The sequence below is a fragment of the Aquarana catesbeiana genome, linkage group LG01 (genome assembly GCF_042186555.1).
Source record: "Aquarana catesbeiana isolate 2022-GZ linkage group LG01, ASM4218655v1, whole genome shotgun sequence".
Lineage (NCBI taxonomy): Eukaryota > Metazoa > Chordata > Amphibia > Anura > Ranidae > Aquarana > Aquarana catesbeiana.
Window position 1 is genome coordinate 899,038,045 of NC_133324.1, and position 26,709 is coordinate 899,064,753.

Genomic DNA, 26,709 nt, shown 5'->3' on the forward strand with positions numbered 1-26,709 from the left:
ATGCTGTGTTTTCACAGCCTGGCCACTGTTGTCACCAAAAGATAGGAACAATGTTATAAATGACCAGAACATTAAAATACTTGTAATGCTTATAGGAGGGGGGTGTAAAAAAAAACTGAAGGGGTTGTGTAACTAAAATATAAAAATTTCACAAAAGACTTGCTTTACCATTTTTTTTTATCCTTTGCATCTTTTTCAGCCGCAGCCTACATGCACCTTTTCCAGTATCCGATTTCTGGCAGTATCAGTGGTGGACTGTGTGATGTGCGTTAGCATGGCCACTAGGGGGCAAGTGACAAGGTGACAACACAGGAGCACATTTGAGAGACAGTTATCCCCCAATAACAGGAAGTGCCCAAGGATTTCTGTGGCAGGATCACCAACTATTCTTTTTGAAAGCTGTTTATTAACAAAAGATTGACAAGGATTTACTGTAAAGTGTTATTAAAGGCATAGTTTTTTTTTTTTTTATTTAATAACATGTTATACTTACCTGCTCTGTGCACAATGGTTTTGCACAGAGCAGCACCGATCCTCTTCTTCTCGGGTCCCCCCACCGTCACTCCCGGTTTCTCCTCCTTGACTAGTGCCTCCAATAGCAAGCCGCTTGCTATGGGGGCACTGGTGTGTGCTCACTCCTGAGCCTCGCTCCATGCGTCCATAAGACACACAGGGGTTGATTTACTAAAGGCAGATAGACTGTGCACTTTGCAAAGCAGTTGCTCCAGAGCTTAGCAAATGAGCAAAAACTCAGTTGACTTCCATCATCCAATCATGTGCAAGCAAAAATGCAGTTTTTTTTTTTTAATTTTCCTTGCATGTGATTGGGTATTCTTTGCAATGTGAAGATTTACCTCATTTACTAAGCTCTAGAGCAACTGCACTTGCAGAGTGCACAGTCTCTTTGCCTTTAGTAAATCAAACCCACAGAGCCGTGGCTCGCCCCCCCCCCCCCCTTCATTGGCTCACTGTTAACAGCACTGGGAGCCAATGGATCCTGCTGCTGTATCTTAGCCAATGAAGAGAGAGAGACTTGGGACAGCTAAGGCTCCTGTGCACATCGCTGGAACGAGAGGGGGCTTAGGTAAGTATTAGGGGGGCTGTGGGGGGAGCAGCACACAGAATATTTTTGTAAATGTAAAAACCTTCAGCCTCTATAACCACTTTAACATGGTAAAGATTATGTGGCACTTTAGTTATTGGGTTTAGGTCTATGTTAGCATGTGTGTTTCATTCATTCTCCATATCTTATCAGTTGTGCTGCTTCTGAAGGCAATGTTACACTAGAGAACACTGAAAAGATGATAAATAAACCATATACAGATGGCAGCCAACTGTGAGCTGCTTTAAGAATAGATCACATGCTACCTGTTCATTTTGAGTTTGTCCCCCCCCCCCCCCCCCGGACATCATGCTGTTTAGAAAAACATTTACAAATGACTTAGTTTGCCAAGTTTCCAACGCGCTTTCTACATTCCTGGCATCATGCTGATATTGATTGACAGATAAAATCACAACTTAAAATTTTGTATTCCATCTGTCATAACTCTGAAGTTCTCCTTTTAAAGAGACGTCTGAATTCTGCTGTGTCAAATACAGGAAATGTAGCATGAATTTGAAATCCATTTCATTAATCTGCATCATCTTTGGTGACAAGTGTGTCATTTCCAGACTTCTTGCAGAATCTGAATTGTGAGAAATATTTCTTTTTTTATCCTTCCGATGAATATGTAAATTTGTGCCGAGTTCTGTTTTTCATTACTAAAAGCGTCATACCCTCATCGGCGGGCGCTGTCTCTTATAATAAAAGGAAGTTTCTGTGTCATATTGTATTTTCAGCTGCTTATATTAAACCAATCTCCATGTTTACAAGCAAGCCGGCGCCGTATACGTTGCAGCCAGATGGTATTTACTCTATAGCTCAGCGGTAAGTTGTTATAATTTAGCAGCTTATGAATCGCTACACATGATTTGTCAGAAGAGATTTGTGCCAAGTCTTGGAAAATAAATATATTCATTTTCTTTTTTTGTTTTTTTTCCAAATGCAGTTTTTTTTTTTTTTTTTTCCTGAGCGCTAGTAGCTGCATTATATTGAAAACTCAAGTCGCTTTTTCCTAATCCAATATTGGAGGTTGGTATACTTAAAGTACAAGAATTAATGAAATAGCTTGCATGAATTAAATGAATATATGCCTTAAAGTGGTTGTAAACCTCTGAAATGAAAAATGAGAACAAAGCATATCCTTCTATAGTGTGCACTTGCCTTGATCCAAAGCACCTAGTGTGATTTCTGTCTCCTCTCATTCCTCTGCTATCTGCATGAGTCACTTCTTATAGTCTATGCTGAGACCAAGCAATCCCAGGAGGTGCACCGCCCTTCTCCAGTACACAGAAGGTGATTGGCCGCCTCAACTGTGCATATTTCCCTATAATGCCTCGTACACACGGTCGGACTTTGTTCGGACATTCCGACAACAAAATCCTAGGATTTTTTCCAACGGATGTTGGCTCAAACTTGTCTTGCATACACACGGTCACACAAAGTTGTCGGAAAATCCGATCGTTTTAAACGCGGTGACGTAAAACATGTACGTCGGGACTATAAACGGGGCAGTGGCCAATAGCTTTCATCTCTTTATTTATTCTGAGCATGCGTGGCACTTTGTCCGTCGGATTTGTGTACACACGATCGGAATTTCCGACAACGGATTTTGTTGTCGGAAAATTTTATCTCCTGCTCTCCAACTTTGTGTGTCGGAAAATCCGATGGAAAATGTCCGATGGAGCCTACACACGGTCGGAATTTCCGACAACACGCTCCGATCGGACATTTTCCATCGGAAAATCCGACCGTGTGTACGGGGCATAAGACTGTGTAGATGGTGTATGTGTCTATTCCCACCACTCAGGTCTCAGATTACACTCAGCTCTATGCTGTGTAGTGTGTGACATCAGATCCTCACCCTCTGCCTCCTGAAGCTTCAAAATGATATGTAAATTCTGGACTTTGAATGGATGTAAAGGAGAGAGGGCTACAGGTACAACTTATGTAGGAGGATTTGTTTAATCTCTGTGTATGTCTAGTCACTTCACTGCATATATGTAAGGAATTACAACCACTTTAAAAGGATAGTTCACCGTTACCAAAAAAAACCTGCCTATGCAGGTAAGGGATGTTTGTAGATTAAAACAAACTGTGCAGCTCTAACTAAAGATGAATAATACTCTTGCTATAGGTGTAGGCCATTTACATACCTTATGAAGCATGATTGTGATATTCCCGGGACGTTGCTAAGTGAGGCCTAGTCATTACTGCTCACCTCCACCATCACAGGAGTGAGCTCTTTCTCTGATCCAAACCCCCTCACATACAGTTGTGTGAAAAAGTATTTGCCCCCTGATTTTTTTTTTTTGCATATTTGTCACACTTAAATGACTCAGATCATCAAACAAATGTTATTATTACATAAAGATAACCTGAGTAAATACAAAATGCAGTTTTTAAATTATAGTTTAATTTATTAAGGCAAAAAAGCTGTCCAAACCTGCCTGTGAAAAAGTAATTGCCCCCTAAACATAATAAATGGTTGTGCCACCCTTGGCGGCAACAACTGCAATCAAGCGTTTGCGATAACTGCCAATGAGTCTTTCACATTGCTGTGGAGCAATTTTGTCCCACTCTACTTTGCAGAATTGTTTTAATTCAGCCACATTGGAGGGTTTCCAGCATGAACGGCCTGTGTAAGGTCATGATACAGCATCTCAATTGGATTTAAGTCCGGGCTTTGACTGGGCCACTCCAAAACCTAAATTTTGCTTTGTTTAAACGATTTGGAGGTGGACTTGCTGTTGTGTTTTGGATCATTGTCCTGCTGCATAACCCAAGTGCACTTGAGCTTGAAGTCACGAACTGATGGCCGGACATTCTCCTTTAGGATTTTCTGGTAGAGCTCAGAATTTATGGTTCCATCAATTATGGTAAGTCGTCCAGGTCCTGAAGCTGCAAAAAGCAGCCCCAGACCATCACGCTACCACCACCATGTCTGACTGTTGGTATGATGTTGTTGTTATGAAATTCTGTATTCATTTTATGCCAGATGTAACGAGACGCACACCTTCCAAAAAGTTAAGTTTTTGTCTCATCAGTCCACAGAATATTTGCCTAAAAGTCTTGGGGATAATGAAGATGTTTTTGGTAAATGTGAGATGAGACTTTGTGTTCTTTTGGTCAGCAGTGGCTTTGGCTCTCCCATGGATGACATTTTTGCCCAGTCTCTTTCTTATTGTGGAATCATGAACACTGATCTTACCTGAGGAAAGTGAGGCCTGCAGGTCTTTAGATATGGTTTTGGGTTCTTTTATGACCTCCTGAATGAGTCGTCGTCGTGCTCTTTGAGTCATTTTTGTAGGCCGGCCACTCCTGGGAAGGTTCACCACTGCTCCAAGTTATCTCCATTTGTGAATAATGGCTCTTCCCATGGTTCACTGGAGTTCCAAAGCCTTAGAAATGGCTTTGAAACCCTCCCTAGACCGATACATGTACATTACTTTGTTTCTAATCTGTCCTTGAATAATTTTAGATTGTGGCATGATGTGAGGCTTTTTGTGATCTGTTAGCGTGCTTCACTTTGTCAGACAGCTTCTATTTATGTAACTTCTTGATTCAACAGGTCTGGCAGTAATCAGGCCTGGGTGTGGCAAGTGAAATTTAACTCAGCTTTTCAAAAAAATTGTGGTTAATCACAGTTCATTCATGATTCAGCATGGGATGAGGCAATTACTTTTTCACATAGGGCCAGGCAGGTTTGAACAGCTTTTTTCCCTTACTAAATTAAATAATAAATTAAAAAATGCATCTGGATTTACTCGGGTTACATTTGTGTACTATTAAATATTTGTGTGAATCATTTAAGTGTGATAAATATGCAAAAAAAAAAATCAGACAACTGTACTCTTTCTCTCCCCTGATGCAGTAGTTCTGAGCTCAGCATTTGAGAGCTCACTCCTGTGATGGTGGAGGTGAGCAGTGATGACTAGGCCTCACTTAGCAACGTCCTGGGAGTATTTCAGTCAGGTTTCATAAGATATGTAAATGGCCTACACCTATAGCAAGAGCATTATTCAATTTTAGTCAGAACTGCACCGTTTGTTTTTATCTACATATGCCCCTTATCTGCATAGGCAGTTTTGTGGTAAAGGTGAACTATTCCTTTAACCACTTGCCCTCTGGAAGGTTTACCTTCCCTTAATGACCAGGCCATTTTTTGCGATACGGCACTGCATTACTTTAACTGACAATTGTGCGGATTTGCGACACTGTGCCTAAATAAAATTGATGTCCTTTTTTCCCCACAAATAAAGCTTTCTTTTGGTGGTATTTGATCACCTCTGTGGTCTTTATCTTTGAGTCCGCCGAACCAGTTGATTGGCTCCCACTGTGTCCAATCACAGTAGGAGCGGGTCGCCGCTGGCTCGTGTGCACGCCCCAGACCTGGAAGTGCAGAATCACATATCTGTATGTGATTCTGTGCAGAGGAGCCGCCACCCCCCTAGAAATGTAAGTGGGATGGTCGGCAAGAGGTTAAATAGAACTAAAGGCAAAATCTTTTTTTTTTTCATTTTGGATAGGGTGAGGAAAGGTTATAACACGTCAGTTTTGTTTTTTTTTTGCCATCTGTGTACTATTGGGGAGATTTCTCTTCACCTCCTGTCCCATAGCCAAACAGAAAGTGAGTTGTCACTAGTAGCTTTTACCTTGAAGGAGCCGCTGGTGAATGCTATGGTTGGCAACGACCCTTCTGACAATGCCACACCCTCTGATACAACAAGGCTGAAAAAGAAGGATTGATTTGTGCTATACACCCAACAATGCAACATTGACAAAAGGAAACTGCAACAGCAGTGTGCCGTTACAAGGAACAAGAGATTTGTACAGTACAACAAGCAAACTTTGCTTTTGGGTTTAATACTACTTTAAAGCTGCATTTCAGACACACGGCTAAATATAAGTGTTATATATGTAGCAGGTGCCCTGCATATCCCACAGCCTTGCCAAGCTGGCCAAGCTTCTGGAGAAAGTGCCCGTCAGCAGCTGCAGTGGCATTTCCCCCCTCCTTCTAATCTTCTTTTTGTCTGAGAAAATTGAGTACTGTCCGTGATACTTTTTTTTTATTTGCACTAACATACAATTTTTCAGGACATGCTTTCGGGGTATGTCCCCTTCTCCAAGGTCCAAGCAATACTCAGTACTGCTGAGTACTACTTGGACCTTGAAGAAGGGGACATACCTCAAAAGCATTTCCTGAAAAATTGTATGTTAGTGCAAATAAAAAAAGTATCACGGACAGTACTCAATTTTCTCTGTCACAATTGCACTAATACGGCTACAATCACTTCAAGTATCTTTTTGTCTGGATACAGACACACAGAACTGCTCACTCTGCACCCTCCCCTGTGTCCCTATTGGCAGGGGGAAGAGAGACAATTATAGGAGCAATTACAGGAGCCAATCAGAGGGACTTTAACAAGCAGCAGCAGCTTCAAAGGATTCTGGGATATGTAATCCCTATCTAAAATGGCTCCATAGCTTTCTATGGACACAGAACTACAAGAGCCAGCCTGCTCTGGGGGCAAAAGAACTAGAGACTCCATTTTGCTGATCTGAGGAGATTTTTAGTTAACATGAGGCAGGAGAAGGAACTGGACTTAAGGGAGAGGTGCTGTCTCCCAGGTCAGTCTACCGCATTGTTTCAGGCATCCACAGCCAGTCGGGGATATCCAGCCTGAGAGAGGGGGATCCCAGGTGCATATCCAGACGCACCTGCATCGACGGTGTGAGGTGACCAGTTGGGTCACTAGAAGAGCCTGCCTGTTACAGGATGTTCGTTTGGGCCTTGACCGCAGGATCGGTGAGAGGGCTTTTCCCCATTTGCAAGAAACAAGGACTCTGCACACAGATAGAGTTGTATGGACACTGTATACAGACATCATTGCTTTTAGTCACCTTGGTAACACCTGCAGTGCCACAGGACACAAGGCCATTCAGATACAGAGACACTGTATACAGACACCATTGTCCTTTCACCTTGCTGAGGAAGATCCTGCATTCTTTACTTGATAATTGGGGCCAGTTATGTTGTTTGGCCCTGCTAGTCAGGAGTTTAAGTGCTCCAATGAGAGAGGCTAGTTGAAGATCCAAGGCCTCATCTTCCTTCCAGGAGGCTGAAGTTACTGGTGCCATACAGGCATGCACACACATGTTCAGGGCTCTGTATATGTAGTGAGTGTGTGGGAAAGTTTATCTGGGACGTTAAGCCATTAAATGTTGAACTGAGTAGAGTGTGTGTAGTTGGGCTTGTGGTGTCAGGGGAAAGAAGAGAGGGGACTGACATAAGAGAAGGTCATTCTTATGCTCTTCTCCTGCCTGGACTCATAGAGCCATATTGAGTAGAAGTAACCAATCCGATATAAAGAGTCATATTGTGATTTATTTGTCATTTAAGTGTGCCTCTGCTCTTGGGGACATTCTCAGGTTTGGAGTCCCCTGAAAGCAGCCTGAATACAGTAGTAAGCTATATTGCTTTTAAAGGAGAAGTCCAGCCTGAGCTCGTTTGGCTGGGCTTCTCCTATGGGTCACAGGAGTGCAATTAGTTTTGCACTCCTGTGACCCATTTTTAGCAGAGAGCGGTCTGAAGTCCGCTCTCTGCTGATGTCACACAGTTCAGTCCAGGCACCGCGTCATCCCGACTCTGGGAGTCTGGATCTGCCAGGTGCCTGGACTGATAGCTGCCTCAGCGGGCCGCTAAGACGACCACTCCCCGCCCCTCCACAGCTCATCGCTCCAGTGAGTGTGGAGGAGCAGAGGAGGAGCAGAGCAGGAGAGCTGCTGATTGACAGGCAGCATCTCTCTGCTCAGGGAGATGAGAGAACCGAGCCATCGGCGGTGTTCGATGGCTCGGTTCTCAGTGCAGAGACGCCGGGAGACAGGTAAGTATAATGGGGGAATAAAGCCAAACCCATACTTCTCTTTTAATCTCAGTTATTGTTCTCCAGTTGAGCACTTGAATATTTGTGTAGCGGGTGTTTCTCGTTTCTTCTGCAATCCCACCAAGAAAGCCACCTCGATGTACACAGGCTTTCCAGCCAGTGCCATCTTAAGAGCATTATAGGCCCCTGGGCAACACTATGCTCTGGGGCCCTGTCTACACAATCACACACGATTGCCCATCAAATGCAGCTTTACTGTGCCCGTGAATGCAGCCTCACTGTGTCTATAAATGCAGCCTCACTGTGCCCACCATTGCAGCCTCACTGTGCCCATGAATGCAGCCTCACTGTACCTACCATTGCAGCCTCACTGTGCCCATGAATGCAGCCTCACTGTGCCCACCATTGCAGCCTCACTATGCCCGTGAATGCAGCCTCATTGTGCCCACCATTGCAGCCTCACTGTGCCCATGAATACAGCCTCACTGTGCCCACCATTGCAGCCTCACTGTGTCCATGAATGCAGACTCACTGTGCCCACCATTGCAGACTCACTGTGCCCACCATTGCACCCTCACTGTGCCCACCTTTACAGCCTCATTGTGCCCATGAATGCAGTCTCACTGTGCCCACAATTGCACCTTCACTGTGCCCATGAATGCAGCATCACTGTGCCAATTAATACAGACTCACCATCGCCTGGTAACACAGTGGCGCGCTGTAACAAGGTCCCTAGACCGGCTTGTGTGATAGGCGGAACACTGATTCAATCTACTATTACACAAGCCGGTCTAGGGGGGGCTGGACCTTGTTATAGCATGGCCACCGAACACAGAACCAGCCAGCCCTGTGATGCACAGGAGGAGGAGAGCGGGAAAGAGCGGAGTGCTGCAGCCGCAACTCAAAATGGCCCCAGGGCAGGCAGCCTACCGGGAAATTTCCCGGTATCCCGGTAGGCCAGTCCAGCCCTGGCTGGGGTCTCTGGGCAGGTGGGGCCCCCAGGCAACTGCCCAGCATGCCCATGCGAAAAGATGGCCCTGTTTCCAGCCTGAAAGCGAGAGAGAGCTGTCCATCACATCTGCATGGGCTTTTTCAACCCTCCCCCTCCTTCTCCCTGTCTCACTGACTGAATCTAATGTAATATGAGCTGACTCACATAGAGCTGTTGTTCACTTTGCAGCCTCCTCTGTGTCCCTATTGGTAGGAGGAAGAAAGCCAATTAAAGGAGCAGTCACAGGAGCCAATCAGAGGGACTTTGGAATATGAAGTTCCAAGACGGAGTGGCCCCATAGCCTTGTATAGTGACAGAAAGTAAAAGACTCCATTTTAATTCCTGAAGAGATTCTCAGTCACCATGAGGCAGTGAAAGATTTCAGACCTAAAGGAGAGATTCTGTCTCTCAAATGATCTCCCCACACGATTCAGGCCTCCACCACCAGTCAGGACATCCAGCCTGAGAGAGGGGGATTCTAGGTGCATATCGAGGCGCACCTGCACCGACAGTGAGGCATTCCAGTGTGAGGTCGCGGGTCACCAGGAAAGCCTGCTGTTCCAGGACGTTTTGTTTGGGCCTTGACCACAGGATTTGGTGAGAGGGCATTTTGCCCATCTGCAGGGAACAGAGACACTGCACCATAGAAAGAGTATGAACACTGTATACAGACATTGTTTCGGGTAGTCATCTTGCTGACACTTGTAGTGCCACAGGGATAAGGCTATCCATTTCTGGGACACTGTATACAGACATCATTGTCCTCTCACCCTGCTGAGGAAGATCCTGCCTGTTTCACTTGATAAGCTGGGACAACTGGGTTGTTTGGGCCCTACTATCCAGGAATTTAAGTGCAATGACAGTGGCTAATTGAAGACACCAAATCTTATCTTTTCTTTATAAGGACTGAAGCTACTAGTGCCATACGGATCCGCACACACATATTCAGGGCTCTGCATATGCATTGGGTGTGTGGGACAGTTTATCTAGAAAGTTAAACCATTACTGGTTGACTTGAATAAAGGGTTTAAATTTGGGCCTTTGGTGTCAGGGGACAGAAGAGAGAGGCCTGACACAAAGAGGGTCAATCCTCTGCTCTCCTCCTGCCTGGTCTCATAGAGCCAACCTGAGCAAAGGTAACCAAGCCAATTTAAAGTGACATATTGTGCTTTATTTGCTATTTAAGTGCGTCTCTGCTCTTGGGGACATTCTCAGGTTTGGAATCCCTTGAAAGAAGCTTAAATATAGGATTGAGAGCTATATTGCTCTTAAATCTCAGTTATTGCTCTCTAGTTGATTACTTGAATATTTACTGTTACTGTCTGTTATTCTTCGACAGAAATATTGCAGTAAAGACAATTTCTGTGTTTTATCATAACGTGTGTGTTTCTCATTGGTCATTGCACTTACACTATTGCAAGGTTTGCCAGAGGGGGCTGAGACTGTTATTGGGGTTGAGAGGCAGAGTACGCAACAACATACTTAAGCGGCTCCTGCGGGGGTAGCGCTATATATATATATATATATATATATATATATATATATATATATATATATATAATGAAAATATTTTAACTGCCAAAGGGTTTGTATTTCTGTCCATCCAGTCCTATGATTTACACAGCCCTATCTGAATTTTCTCTGTTGCAGTTCAATAAGTAGAAGCAGAGCAGAATATAACATTATCAGCCTTCTAAAGCTCTTTTACTGTCCAGCCAGCAGGGTGACAACACTTACTGTGTCCAGGAGCAGAGATGTCAGCCTAGGATAGAAAGTGTATTTGAGTAGGCAGGTGCAGGTTTTCCTCTATCCAGTAGGTGGCACTGTGCTATCATACAGATAGAGAGGAGTTTATTAGGAAAAAAATGTCCCATGATTGACTCTGTCGGTGTCTCATGGGAGGCATGTCTATGATTGGAAGCTATGGAGAATGCTCTAACACTGAACCTGTCTCTTTGACTGTAATGTGCTTTAGCTTCACCCTGTGGGGCCTCAGGTCGTAGTGAATAGCCACTTGTGTGAGATGGGAGGCCGCAGGGGTTGGGTCAAAATGCCAAGCTTCTAGATGACCTATATATTTACACATTACAGCTCTATGTTTTTCAGAGCTTCTAAGACAATTTAGCATATAGGAGAAAGAGGAAGAAGAAGAAAATGAAGGAAGAAGAAGAAAGAAGAGGAGGAAATAAGAAAGAAGAGGAAGAAGAAAGAAGAAGTAGAAAGAAGGAAGAATATGAAAGAAAAAGAAGGAAGAAAAACGAAAAAGAAGAAAGGAAATGAAGGAAAAGAAGAAGAAGAAAAATAATTGATTATACAAACCTGTCTTATTAAGACTAGGAAAACTGTGGTGGTAACACCCTCATTTGCCCTTCATCAGATAGTCTGCCCTTGTGTTGCAATATAATGTTTTTTCCTATGTTAGACGATGAAATATTTGCGCTGTCTCTTGTAATCATTTGGTCAGAGAGGAAATAACACAGCTACTCTTCAGCCCTATCGATGTAACAGATGTGCGGGGAGTGTAATCTGTCTATTGCAGAGTTTTTTCTGTGTCTGAGTGATGCATGTTTTTTTCATCTCAACATATTTAACCAAACACTGAGGTGCTTTTACTGTTGAGCAAGAGAAACCTTCCATCCATATGTTGATAAAACCCAGAAGTAATTATGTGGGCTTCTATATCTGGTCCAGAGAATTGCATTGCAGTTATAGCTCAAGGGCTGACTACGTGTCACCTGGACTGAACGTAAATAATGTGCATCCAGCAGGAAAAAAGTCAGTGTTTCTCATTGTCTTTGTAACCAGTGACCAGGCAGTCAACATCAAGAAAAGTGGACTCATAGAAGTGCACAAGGCTATGACCTCCTTAATATTCATATTATATTTTTATACCAGTTGTTAGAATGATGCCATGCCGTTACAGTGATACAACAGTATCATAGTCAGCAAGCCATGTTGTGAAATTTAAAGGGCAGTCAACCTTCCACCATAATCTTTTAGTTATATATTGAGTATGGTGATCTGAGTCAACTCTTGGCTTCTTGTATGTTGACAGTAAGATCTCCTTGCCATAATTCCTGACTATGTTCCTGTCCACCTGGGGGTTTGAGCTACTTCCCCTCAATTTTGTGTATTCTAGTACCTCCTGTTACATTTCCCTTCCTAGTAAATAAATAATCCAATAGAAAGAGTTGAGACCCTTAATAATGGTCACAGCAGGGGTGCAGACTCGGGAACTAAATAATGGGGATTTCACCAACAGAGTCTCTGAGAGATATGCTGCACTCCAACCTCTTCCCATCCTTTCCTCATCACGTTTGCTTTGTATTATTCCGCTATGTAGGAGCAAGCTTGCTAAACAGTGAGTAGGCTGACAGTGAAGCTGGCGATACAAAGCTCGACTATTAAGGGATTCCTGCTTAATCGTTCGAAATTTGAGCTGTGGATGGCCCTGTTAGCAGCACCCGACCTGACAACTATCAATTGAAAAATTGAAGTATCCAGGGGGAAAATCATTGGCTGAACAGTGATTGCATCCAATCACATGCAGTCACTCTATAAGTACAGCTCTGGGTGCTGGCGAGTGCATGAATACTACAGCTGGCAGGGGACATTCTTCCATCCATGTTTATGAATGGCTGAACAGAGAAATCTATTAGTGCATGGATAGCTTAGGGAGTCAGAAAGACCCTAAGTCCTCATGTGTGAAATTGTTGGGTCTTTGGACCTGGACTCTAATTCAGGTCCAGCAGTACAGCTGACCCTCCTGTAACAGGCCCCATCAGTTCAAAAGGGGGGGGCCCGGGCACCTGCCGAGCAGGAGGGCCGCCTGTCCTGCCTTAATACTGACTCTTGTGGATCCCCCTGCAGTGCTGCCAGCTTCTTCTCCTCTTTCTCTCTTCAGTTATGTTTCAGGGGGATCAGTTTGAGGATCTGCGCCCCCTTCCACCTGTTTCTGGGCCCCCCTGTTTTCCCAACCCTGCAGCACTTCTGGCTTCCTTCCCCCCCTCTTGCTGGCTGCCGTGGGCATACAGGGAAATTGTTTCAGGATGGAGAGCAGGTAGAAGCAATAAATATGTCATATTTAGTGGACCTATCCTTTCTTGAAAGAACACAGTGAGTGATCAGTACTGATCACTCCTGTGTGCATTCATCCATGAAGCATAGCAAACTGTGTTTACCATGCTTCAGTTTGTGAATGAACAGGATACTTCAGAGCACTTCTCATTCGTTCACTGTCGAGTGCAGCTGAGGCTGCAGAGAAAGGGACTGATTAATCTCTGTCCTCAGTCTCTTTCTCTGTTTTAAATGTGAGACATCAGGGGTCTAAACAGATATTTCACCAAAGGCCCTCCAACAGGGTATGAAAAAAATATATAAAAAAAGTATTATAAAAAAGTGTATAAATAAATGTAAATTATAAAAAATAATAATAATAAAAAAGGACTTGTTCAAATGTGCTATGCTCTCTGAAGGGCAATCAGCATTTAAATCGCAAATCAGAGAGTATTTAACTGGCAGTGTGGAGGCGCAATGGCTCCTCACCACCTGCTTTAACCCTGCACTAGTGTTATTCAGTTGAATGGGTCTTGATTGATGAGGGTATCATTTTTGGCATGCATATTAGCAAAAATGTCATTGAATTTTTTCAAAGGGGGCCCTGTCAGGTAGGCTGTACGGAGTCCCGTGATTTCTAGCAGCAGCCTGCTCTAATTACGCATGTAGCACCCTCCTAGTTTACGTAGGCTGCTAGGTAAATTTTGTTTTGCTCCTCTGTAATCAGTGGAGCAAGGGTTGATTGCTTAATGTTTCACAGGCTGCTGTTCTGCTACTTCCCCCTGTCTTCTAGCTGCTCCTAGAAGTATAGAACAAAACAGACAGCCTGAATATTTATGAATATCCAGCCAATCCCTGGGGAGGTGTGCCTGGAAGGTGGAGGAAAAGCCCATAAATAATCTGAGGCCTGAGCAGCAGTGTACAGTGTTCCTGGGTCCAGTCTTGCAGGAGGAGACCCCTGTTCAGGGCCTCTGATCCTGATGTAGGATCCTTAAAGTGTTACTAAAACCAGGACCTTGCATTTACTATGTTTGGTCTCCCACAGTACACAGAACATGGAAATGCAATTATTTTAGTAAATATTGTGACGGGAGTCACTTTGGGCGGAGGGCTTGTGGAACCCAGCGTACCTTAGAGAGCTCTGGAAACTCCTTGTCCAGCTCCCCCAGCCCCTCCTATGTGTAAGTCACCCTGTGTCTATTAGGGGCACAGGGTGGCCGAGAACCCCTGTTGGGTCTGCACTAACCAGACTCACCGGACTCAGCATTTCCTTTTACCCCTGTTATCCTGGGTTCTATATGTGTGGTTTGTTTTGAAAGAATGAAGGGGCTCTTTCACTTGGGACAGTATTATTTCAGCAGTTGGAAAGGTTGAATTCATTTATTTTCATATATTTCTTGAGGAATATTGTTCAGAAATATAACTGTCCCAAGTGAAATAGCCCCTTCATTCTTTCAAAACAAACCACACACATATAGAACCCAGGATAACAGGGGTAAAAGGAAATGCTGAGTCCGGTGTGGTTGTATTGTGAGTCTATTTAGTGCAGACCTGACAGGGGTTCTCGGTCACCCTGTGCCCCTAATAGACACAGAGTAACTTACACATAGGAGAGACCGGGGGAGCTGGACAAGGAGTTTCCAAAGCTCTCGAACACTGGTTTTCACAAGCCCTCCGCCCAAAGTGACTCCCATCACAAATATAAACTGCTAAATAACTTTTCTCATCAGCAGTATACAGCAGTTTTGCTATCAGTGTCTGGTTAAAACTTGTAGGAGGAGTTTAGTTTTTACCCTCTGTCTGGACAGTGCTGATCTGCCCTGTGCCGATCACATGCACCCTCCTAAAAAAGAAAAACTCTCTAGCAATACGCACCAAACTGAGCATGTGCAGAGTGCACCCAAGGATCTGTACTATCAGGAGATGGATCAGGGACAGTGGAAGATCGGGTGATCAGAGAAGACTGGGTCAAACAGCCTTTTTACACAGTGCGCAGGATAAACTTCTTAGGTTCCTCAGTGAGTATAACAAGCATGCTTTACTGCATATACAGACTGATTTTACTGTTGTTGGTTTCGTAACACTTTAGAAAAGTTCTGAAGAAGATACCGCATTCCCATTTAGGCTTAGCTGGGGGGGGCTATTCACAGATCCATTGTCCAGGGATCAAGTTGTGTCAAGAGGAAGCTCCCTAGAGAGAGCCAAGAGTAAGTTGGTGGAGAAGAGTCCAGCTGTCCTATGGTGGTGTGCGTCTACAGACAGAGGCAGCTGGTGATCCTGAAGGGAAGTGACTATGTTTAGCTTTTAAACTCCTGGGGAAGTACAAGTCACCAGCGGCATTAGGAATTCTGTGGGACATTCAATGCACAGAAGGGCAGCCAGCAGTTTGTGAAGTACAGCCAGAAGTTGAGGAGTCCTCAAATTGTTCAGTTGCAGTTAATTAGGATATTCCATGCTCCCTATTTCTATCCAAGGTCATTGTTCCAATAAAAACCCTAAAAGAACTCCTAGACTGTTTTCTGAGCCAGTGGAAGAATGAAGAAAATGCTGTGTGCCTGACTATCCAAAAGGGGGTAAATAGGACCAAATGCACCAGCGGCTCTTTAGGGGGTGCGCTACACACAGGGCAACCCAACAACTACAGACTTTTTCCTCTCTGGGTCTACAACGCTATATTGTATGCATGGAACACACTATATAACATGCTGATTGCCCTAGAGCACTGAATCTCCCTTCCTTTTTTATTAAAGCTTATTTGAAGCCAAAACCTTTTTTTTAATTTGTTTAATAGAGTAGGGAATACCTGAAACCCATGTAATTTTTTGTCATCTCAGTACCACTGAGATTTCATTTATATTCCTGTCTTATACAGTGCCTTGAAAAGGTATTCATACTCCTTGAAGGTTTCCACATTTTGTCATGTTACAACAAAAAACATAAATGTATTTTATTGGGATTTCATATGATAGACCAACACAAAGTGACACATAATCGTGAAGTGGAAGGAAAATGATAAATAGATTTCAATTTTTTTTACAGATAAATATCTGAAAAGTGTGGCATGCATTTGTATTCAGCCCCCTTTACTTTGATACCCCTAACTAAAATTTAGTGGAACCATTCGCCTTCAGAAGTCACCTAATTAGTAAATAGACTCCACCTGTGTGTAATGTAATCTCAATATAAATACAGCTGTTCTGTGAAGCCCTCAGAGGTTTGTTAGAGGACCTGAGTGAACAAACGTCATCATAAAGGCCAAGGAACATACGAGACAGGTCAGGGATAAAGTTGTTGAGAAGTTTAAAGCATGGTTAGGTTATAATAAAATATCCCAAGCTTTGAACATCTCACAGAGCTCTGTTCAATCCATCATCCGAAAATGGCAAACCTACCAAGACATGGCCATCCACCTAAACTGATAGGCTGGGCAAAGAGAGCATTAAACAGAGAAGCAGCCAAGAGGCCCATGATAACTCTGGAGGAGCGGCAGAGATCCACAGCTCAGGTGGGAGAATCTGTCCACAGGACAACTATTAGTCGTGCACTTCACAAATCTGACCATTATGGAAGAGTGGCAAGAAGAAAGCCATAACAAGTCCCGTTTGCAGTTTGTAAGAAGCCATGTGGGGGACACAGCAAACATGTGGAAGAAGGTGCTCTGGTCAGATGAGACCAAAATTTAATTTTTTGGCCTAAAACCAAAACGCTATGTGTGGTGGAAAACTAACACTGCACATCACCCTGAACACACCATCCCCACCATGAAACATGGTGGTGGTAGCATCATGTTGTGGGGATGCTTTTCTTCAGCAGGGGCAGGGAAGCTAGTCAGAATTGATGGGAAGATGGATAGAGCCAAATACAGGGCAATCTTAGAAGAAAACCTGTTAGAGTCTGCAAAAGACTTGAGACTGGGGCGGAGGTTCACCTTCCAGCAGGACAACAACCCTAAACATACAGCCAGAGCTACAATGAAATGGTTTAGATCAAAATATATTTATGTGTTAGAATGGCCCAGTCAAAGTCCAGAATTAAATCCAGTTAAGAATCTGTGGCAAGACTTGAAAATTGCTGTTCACAGACGCTCTCCATACAATCTGACAGAGCTTGAGCTATTTTGCAAAGACGAATGGGCAAAAATGTCACTCTCTAGATGTGCAAAGCTGGTAGAGACATCCCCAAAAATACTTGCAGCTGTAATTGCAGCGAAAGATGGTTCTATATTGACTCGGGGGCTGAATACAAATGCAAGCCACACTTTTCACATATTTAATGTATTTGTAAAAAAATTTGAAAACCAATTAACATTTCCTTCCACGTCACAATTATGTGCCACTTTGTGTTGGTCTATCACATAAAATCCCAATAAATTACAATTACGTTTTTGGGGTATGAATACCTTTTCAAGGCACTGTAGTCACAACAGGTATGGAGATAAGAGGACTCCAAAGTCAGCATATTGCCCTCTTAGCAAGTACACCGGAACAAATGTCCTCTTTGAAAGATTGCCCTCTATTCCTGTTCTGGTGACATCTAAAATTTTGGATCTCCAATCACTTTCAGTGACAGGTGACGGGTTCTGTTTCCTCACCACTGTAAAAAAAAAATCTAATATTTAAAAAAATGCTGGCTTTAAAAACACTTGAAGCTCCATCCTTTCGTCCAAGGTGTTATGCCACAATTTATTTTTTTTTTCACCAAATTCAGCAACTTTCAACCATGCTTTTGACCACAGAAATTCTTGAACAGCTCAAAATGTCCTAACTATAGTTATAGTCTTATTTGGCAGAGATGGTGGTAGGTTGCCTGGATCTATTCAGTTTAATTTTGCAGTCCAAAACTGTTGGACGTGTTGAAATTGCCAGGAAAAAAAAAAAAAAGATTGCAAGTCCAACATTACAATGTCCGAAATGTCAAAATAGAAAGTTTTGATGATGGAATGTTCTGTTTTTGATTATGTTCTAATGTACAAGTATATAACAATAAACATAATATTCATTTGTGTTACTTTCACATACCATATACAAAAGACAGTGCAACGCTAAACAGTCCATAAATCAAGCAGATCCAAGATAATCCCTTCCTATGGTTGGTTTTGCAATCCCAAGCCACATAAGTCATGCAAATAAAAAGGCAATACATAGTGCTCTCCGTAGAAAATTGAATAAATCAAATATAAATGTCCATAATCAAATATAAAATATAAAAGACATTCCGTGAGGTCTTCAGTGATGAACTACAGATACAATCATGCAAGCGACTTTGTGGGAAAACGAACCTCCACCAATAGTAAGAATGGCAGCTCACCTCACAGAGTGGACCCTTTGGTTATGGAGGGTCAAACACACTTTCCGACTCAGGATATGTATCAGCAAGCAGATCCAAGATAATCCCTTCCTATGGTCAGTTTTGCAATTGGTAGTTACAGCTATCAAAGCCACATACATCATGCAAATGAAAAGACAATACATAGTGCTCTCCGTAGAAAATGGCATTTAATGAGTATAAAACAGATTAAAGACTCACAAAAGTGGCACTTCAAACCAAGTGCCTGGTATGAACAGCGTGTGTAACAAAGTCAGCGATGGCCGCGGGTGACATCACGTAGCTTCTGTCCGTCCGTCCGTACACATTACATCCCTGTGGGCGGGACTTCGTCAGCGGATACAGAAGTGACGTGAACACCCGCTTTAAATAGTGTATAGAAGATCGCCATGGTTACGGCATATCCCATCAAATTGCCCCGCGCCGCGTCACACAACAGAGGGCCGCATCACATGACACGATGTCGGGCAGGGAAACCGAGACAAACCAAGGAAGTGTCCCCATAGGTCAAATTAAGAGCTAATGAGAAAGAATGCGGCCACATCGGCACTTGAAAAAACATCCCACATAATAAAATATTATGCATAACATTTTTTATGTACAGTAACCTCATAATCCAATACGAGGAAATATACCGTATCCTATAATATGAGCAAATATTAAAAATGTCTTAAAATATTTATGGACAGTAAAAATATATTAAACGTGACATCACTCGCAGCCATCTAATCAAAAATATATAACAATCACCGATCTGTGATAAAACAATTAATATCGAAATCAACATTCAATCCTCCTGGAATTAATACATTGGTCTCATATATCCAGGAGGATTCCCTACGGCTTAACTGGTGAGTAACTACTGATTGCAAAACCGACCATAGGAAGGGATTATCTTGGATCTGCTTGCTGATACATACCCTGAGTGGGAAAGTGTGTTTGACCCTCTATAATCAAAGGGTCCACTCTGTGAGGTGAGCTGCCATTCTTACTATTGGTGGAGGTTCGTTTTCCCACGAAGTCACTTGCATGATTGTATCTGTAGTTCATCACTGAAGACCTCACGGATTGTCTTTTATATTTGATCTATAGACATTTTTTTTTGGTTTGTGGACTGTTTAGCACTGCACTGTCTTTTGTATATTTTATTTTAGAGATCTGAATTTTGACCCTTGGTGTTCAGCAGCTTTTATCTATATATTGGGGTCATTTTATTGCGCTGATTTGTTTTTCTCTTTACTTTCACATACCACCACTGTTCAATCCATCCAACCCCCCCGGTGGTCGGTCAGCAGCTTGAGAAAACAGCACTCAGTCTCTCTAGGTCCTTCAGTAGCTGCGAAATGCGTTGCAGCTTAGTGACATCATTCGGGTCGACGCTGTGTTCCAATGTGAGTTCCAGCCCTTGCTTTGAGCCCTTCCTTCTTTCAACCAACAAGCTGGCCAGAACAGCCTCTGCTAGTGGCAGACTGATACAGCGCGGGTTTCCCAAGCCCATATACCCGCTGATGTTGCATGGATTACTTTCATGTGAGTTGTACTAATACATGCTTTTTCTTTTTATTAAATTGTGTTGCAGTCTACATTTAGAAGCGCCTGTTTCTCTCTTCTCCCCCCCCCCCTCCCAGTCGGTTGGTCCCCACACTTAACCCATCTAGGTCGCAGGCTTCCTCAAGGTGGCGGGAGGCAAGCCTCGGCTTCACAGTGGCCTGCTTCCCCTACGTCTCCTCCCTCCTCCTCCTCCTCGGCGGCCAATAGGATCACTTCTCCTCTCGGCTAATCTGGTCTCACCCCCACCCCTTTTTTTTTTAAAGCCAATTAGAGCCTCAGGCTCTAATCATGTGCTTCTAAAAAAACAAAACAAAACAAAAAAACCCTCCAATTGGAATCCATGCTTCCGGCGCCCTGCATGTAAATTAGGGGGGCGGTGCCCCTGAGCCCCATATAGACAGGCTGCCGTTGGCCTCGAGATTGTCCATAATTTTTAAAGGGTGGCTTGACTGGGAAAAGGTTGAGAAACACTGCTCTATAGTATGAAGAAAGAGTTTAACATTCTGGTAGGGTGTCATTTAAGGAATATTATAGTGTAAAATAATAATAGTAACATAAATAATTAATTTATTCATGATCATTGTCAATCATTAACCCCCTTTTTTTTGTGTGAATTTCAGTAACTGATTGTAGATTATGTTCTCTTTAATCATATTTAAATTTATCAAAAAGACACAATGATATTTTCCAGAAAAGTTGCAAAGTGCATAGCTTTACAGTAGGTGGCAATGTTGTCCAGTACATTACCATACATATAACTTACATGACAACATTATTTTTATGTATATTGATTCAGTGTTCTGCCGTTCTTTCATTTTCTTGTTAATAGTCCTATCTAAGTAATATGGACACAGATAGATAATAGAGTATTGGGTGGAGTGGGAAGGCAAGAAAGACACTCACACGGAGACAAACTATAATTTCATTTATAAACTATGCTAGCATCCAGAACCAATGGTGTACAGTCAGCTTCCCCTTTAAAGACCGAATCTCCTTGGATACAAACTGAACAAAAATGAGTTTAAAGCTGAACTCCATACACAAAAACTTTTTTTTCCATTTAAATATATTCCTTAATAGCTACAAAGCATAAAACTCTGCTTTCTATGTGCCAAATGCCTTTGCAAGCCCAGATATTACCTTGTAAATGTAGCGTTGACATCATTGCTGTGCTGTACATAGCTTGTGCAGGGAGCAGAGCTGTGGGATCAACCCAGCAGTCTCCACCCACTACATGCTGCCTGTAGGTAAGTACAGGATTGGATGAGACAAGACCAGTCACCCTGCACAAGGAGCAACGCTGTATCCTGGCCTAGGCCGACAAGGCCCAGGCCTAGGGCAGCACTTTGCAGGGGGGCAGCATGGAAAGAGTCCCTGCCGGTATGCGCTGTTAGTGTAGCACCAGTCTTATGGGGCGGACTGGGCTGAGAGGCAAATTAGGCACTGCTTCCGGTATGCGGGCGGCCGGCAATCCACAACTGTGGGGGGGCACCACTTCTAATTTTGACTGTCCTATCATCCTGGACCACAAACCTTCCTCACTGTGCTATATGTTTTCTGCTGCACCATTGGCATGGTTATATCTTCTTAGTCCTCTCCATAAAATTATCATAAATTTGTGCTTAAAGTAGACCTATAGGCAACACTTTTTTTTTTCATTTTGGAAAGAGTAAGGGAGGGTTATAGCCCCTGTCAGTTAATTTTTTACCATCCCTGTCCCATTGCAGAGATTTCCCTTCACTTCCTGCCCCATAGCCAAACAGGAAGTGAGAGGAAATCTATGCACATTAAGGGAATCCACCCCCCCCAGGCCCTCAGAACTAGTGTCCCTCCCTACTCGAAAATTTCAGGGTGTGTCCTAAACAGCAAGGGGTGTGGCCTTGACAGGAAGGGGTGGATCATATTTAAATTAGGGGTGCACAAGTTTAGTCAGGCCTAGGGCAGCACAAAACCTAAATACACTACTGACAAGGAGGGAGAGCAGCAGTGACCGGTCTTTATTACAGGAAGCTCCTGCACAGTCACGCTGGATTACTGGAAGATGTACACAAAGCACACCACACATTCAAATAAGAATACATAGGCCTCTTGTACTTAGCGTTCAGCTTTAAAGTAAATCTCAGACATGTGCAGGATGAAAAAATTCGTTTAGTTTAGTTTCGTTTCGATTCGTTATTTAACTAAATTCGTTTAGTTAAATTCGTTGCATTCATTACATTCGTTTTCGGAATTTGTTTCGTTTCGTATTCGAATTCGAAAAAATTCGACCGCATTCGAAAAAATTCGACCGTATTCGAAAAAAACTATCAAATTCGAAAAAATTCTAACACATTCGAAAAAAGCTGTCAAATTCGAAAAAATTCTACCACATTCGAAAAAACTATCAAATTCGAAAAAATTCTAACAAATTCGAAAAAAACTATCAAATTCGAAAAAATTCTACCACATTCGAAAAAAACTGTCAAATTAGAAAAAATTCTACCACATTCGAAAAAACTGTCAAATTCGAAAAAATTCTACCACATTCAAAAAAAACTATCAAATTCAAAAAAAATTTTACTACATTCGAAAAAAATATCAAATTCGAAAAAATTCTACCACATTCGAAAAAAAACTGTCAAATTCGAAAAATTTCTACCACATTCGAAAAAAACTATAAAATTCGAAAAAATTCTAACACATTTGAAAAAACTATCAAATTCGAAAAAATTCTACCACATTCGAAAAAAACTGTCAAATTCGAAAAAATTCTAACACATTCGAAAAAAATATCAAATTCGAAAATATTCTACCACATTCGAAAAAAAACTGTCAAATTCGAAAAATTTCTACCACATTCGAAAAAAACTATAAAATTCGAAAAAATTCTAACACATTCGAAAAAACTATCAAATTCGAAAAAATTCTACCACATTCGAAAAAAACTGTCAAATTCGAAAAAATTCTACCACATTCGAAAAAAACTGTCAAATTCGAAAAAATTCTACCACATTCGAAAAAAACTGTCAAATTCGAAAAAATTCTACCACATTCAAAAAAAACTATCAAATTCAAAAAAAATTTTACTACATTCGAAAAAAATATCAAATTCGAAAAAATTCTACCACATTCAAAAAAAACTGTCAAATTTGAACAATTTCTACCACATTCGAAAAAAACTATAAAATTTGAAAAAATTCTACCGCATTTGAAAAAAACAATAACTGAATTTGAAAAAGTAAACTATATATATGGTTATATAATATACACATACATATATAATATACACATACACACACATATATATATATATATATATATATATATATAAAACCATCTTCCGAAATTTGAATTTCTTATAAAATGAATTCGAATTTGAATAGGAAAGATAGAAAACAGAATAGAAGAAAATATAATATATATATTATATTTTCTTCTATTCTGTTTTCTATCTTTTCTATTCAAATTTGAATTCATTCTATACGAAATTCAAACTTCAGAAACCATGTACCGAAATTCGAATTTCGTATAGAATGAATTCGAATTGAAAAGACTATTACAGAATATATAAAATATATATATATATATATATATATATATATATATATATATATATATATATATATATATAAAATATATATATATAAAATATATATATATATATATATATATATATATATATATATATATATATATATATATATATATATAATATATTCTGTAATAGTCTTTTCAATTCGAATTCATTCTATACGAAATTCGAATTTCGGTACATGGTTTCTGAAGTTTGAATTTCGTATAGAATGAATTTGAATTGAAAAGACTATTATAAAATATAAAATAATAGAAAAGAAAAGCATAAAAAAACAATAGAAGAGAATAATAAAAAAAAAAATTATATATATATATATATATATATTTTTATATATATATATATATAATTCGTTCGTTTTTTTTTCGGATTCGTTTAAATTCTTTACTTTTGTAATTCGGAAATTCGGATGCATCCGAATTTCCGAATAATGAAAAATTCGTCCGAATTTCGATTCGGAACGAAACGAAATGCACATGCCTAGTAAATCTCTGCCCATTTTTTTTACTTTTGGATAGAGCATGGAATGGTTAGAACCTGCTCAATATTCCTAGGGGAGCTCCTAGGAGATTTTTCTCTTTTCTATCAATAAGATACAACAGCATATAAGCAGGTGCAGTCTATTTTCTCCACTGCGGGTGGCACTCAACCGCGGCGGCATTGTAGTTGGACGAGAAGTCAAGAGGAACATGGTTCCTCTATGATTTCCTGGATCACTGGGGAAGTTATTCCGATTGGATGCTTCTGTCTCATGTGATTCCAGCAGCCATCTTGGGTCAGAGCCTTTTTACGTTACTGGCTCCAAGGCTTGTCATACATTCTGCATGTGGGTAGGGTAGGGCCAGGTCACCCCTCTGACAGCGACAGCAATAGCGATAGGGAGAGGTACCTGATGAGTAGGGAAGAAGTAGGGAAGCACTATCCTTACTGGAAGCCTCCCCATTTGGGCACAGACTGGCCAGGCCACATTCTATCCCTCGAGACAAACACTGTTGCCGCATCCGAGATCTGGTGCTACCCTGTTCTCTGCGACATTCTGCGAGTGCATCTGGTTGGGTTGCCTCCCCACCAGGTAGTTGTGTTGTTTGAACTTTAACTACAATACAGTCCTGTCATTGCATCTGGTCTCCGATTGTTTTTTTTTCCGCTGCACCTCCCCAAAAGCAAGTGAGATGAAACCTCTCCAAATTACCTTCTTCATTGGGATGTGTATCACTATTAAAACATTTACCCCCCCCCCATCTGTTCCAGTGACTACTGTAACATTTAGGATTTCCCTTTACTTTCTGTTCTCTCAATATCCATTACGACAAATAGAGGGGGTAGATTTCTCCAATAGGGAAAAAAAAGCCGCCCCCCCTAATCTCCATGCACCGGCCCCTAATGCAGGGCGCTGAACGCATTGATTTCTACAAGCTTTTTTTTTTTTTTTTTTTTTTAAGCACATGAATAGAGCCTGAAGCTCTAATTAGCTTCAAAAAGGTTAGGCTCAGGGCACAGAGCACTGCACCCTGAGCCCACCTACTTGGCGAATCAACATTTGCTGTCGTCTTCCTGCTTCTCCTCCCAACCAATCAGGAAAGGAAGTGTTTCTTAAGGCCAGATTGGCTTTGAGGAGAAACTGGGAAAGCCACCCTGGGATTGCTGCCCCCCCCCCTCCAAAAAATGGAGCACCAGCCGCCACTGGGTCTAAGTCTTCCTCATTCTTAAAAAACAAACATTTAAGCTACAGATTAATTTAAAAAAATTCAGTGAAGTAATCCATCCTACACAAGGTAGTAGCCATCAGCTGGAAAAGAAGCATTAGTCCACAATGTAATAAAAGTCCTCAACAGAAGAAAAGCGAGTTACTCCAGATAGTTCCAGGTTGGTCCATCTGTCCAAGAACCTGCTGAGCTGGCCTTGAGCGGTTTATCACCATTTTATCTCCAGAGTAGTGCACAGGATGGTGTAACATAAAGTAATAAACTAATACTTGGATGAATTGAGCTGGGTTCCCTGACCACAGCACCCACACCACCGGCCATCTGGGGCTCTCCCAAGGCATAAAATCTAAGGGACACGAGTCATGGACAGCAGCTGAAGCAATTCAGCATAAGGCAGACCAGCAACGTCAAAGACAAATCAGAGGATGGCACCTGCAACTAGGTATTCAATTAACCCAGAGGCCAAAAAAAATAAAAGTAAGACACAGTTGTAAAACATACAGTGCCTTGAAAAAGTATTCATAGACTTTTTTCACATTTTGTCATGTTACAACCAAAAATGTAAATATATTTTATTGGGATTTTATGTGATAGACCAACACAAAGTGGCACATAATTGTGAAGTGGAAGAAAAATGGTTTTCAAAATGTTTTACAAATAAATATGTGAAAAGTGTGGCGTGCATTTTTATTCAGCCCCCCTGAGTCAATGCTTTGTAGAACCACCTTTTGCTGCAATTACAGCTGCAAGTCTTTTTGGGTATGTCTCTACCAGCTTTGTACGTCTAGAGTGTGACATTTTTGCCCATTCTTCTTTGCAAACTAGCTCAAGCTCTGTCAGGTTGGATGGAGAGCGTCTGTGAACAGCAATTTTCAAGTCTTGCCACAGATTCTTAATTGGATTTAGTTCTGGACCTTGACTGGGCCATTCTAACACATGGATATGCTTTTATCTAAACCATTCCATTGTAGCTTTGGCTGTATGTTTAAAGTCATTGTCCTCCTAGAAGGTGAACCTCCGCCCCAGTCTCAAGTCTTTTGCAAACTCTAATGCCGTGCACACATGGCCGGACTTTTCGACCAAACTTGTCCGATGGAACAAATTCGTCTGACAATTCGACCGTGTGTGGGCTTCATCGGACCTGCAGCGGACTTTTTCGGTCGAAAATCAGACGGACTTTAGATTTGGAACATGTTTCAAATCTTTCTCGAGTCCGGTCGAAAAATGCACTCATCTGTATGCTAGTGCGGCAGACGAAACCGACACTAGGGCAGCTATTGGCTACTGTCTATCAACCTTATTTCAGTCCGTTCGTACGTCAACACGTACAAATCCATCAGACTTTGGTGTGACCGTGTGTAGACAAGTCCGTTTGTTCGAAAGTCCGTCGGAAGGCCGTCAAAAGTCTGTCGAAAGTCCATCGGAAAGGCCATCGGACCTTTGATGCCGAAAAGTCCGCCCGTGTGTACATGACATAACAGGTTTTCCTCTAAGCTTGCCCTGTATTTGGCTCCATCCATCTG

General features: G+C 41.9%; 1 long non-coding RNA gene across 2 annotated transcripts; it reads left to right on the forward strand.

The window, feature by feature from the left end:
• Positions 1–202: 202 nt before the first annotated feature.
• Positions 203–14,195, forward strand: LOC141118905 (uncharacterized). 2 transcript variants are annotated; one of them, XR_012238271.1, is made up of 3 exons: positions 203–1,927; positions 2,049–2,131; positions 11,069–14,195. It is a non-coding gene; the product is annotated as an uncharacterized lncRNA (long non-coding RNA). The 2 variants fall into 2 exon arrangements; XR_012238265.1 differs by having other exon boundaries at positions 11,084–14,195.
• The last annotated feature ends 12,514 nt before the right edge of the window (positions 14,196–26,709 follow it).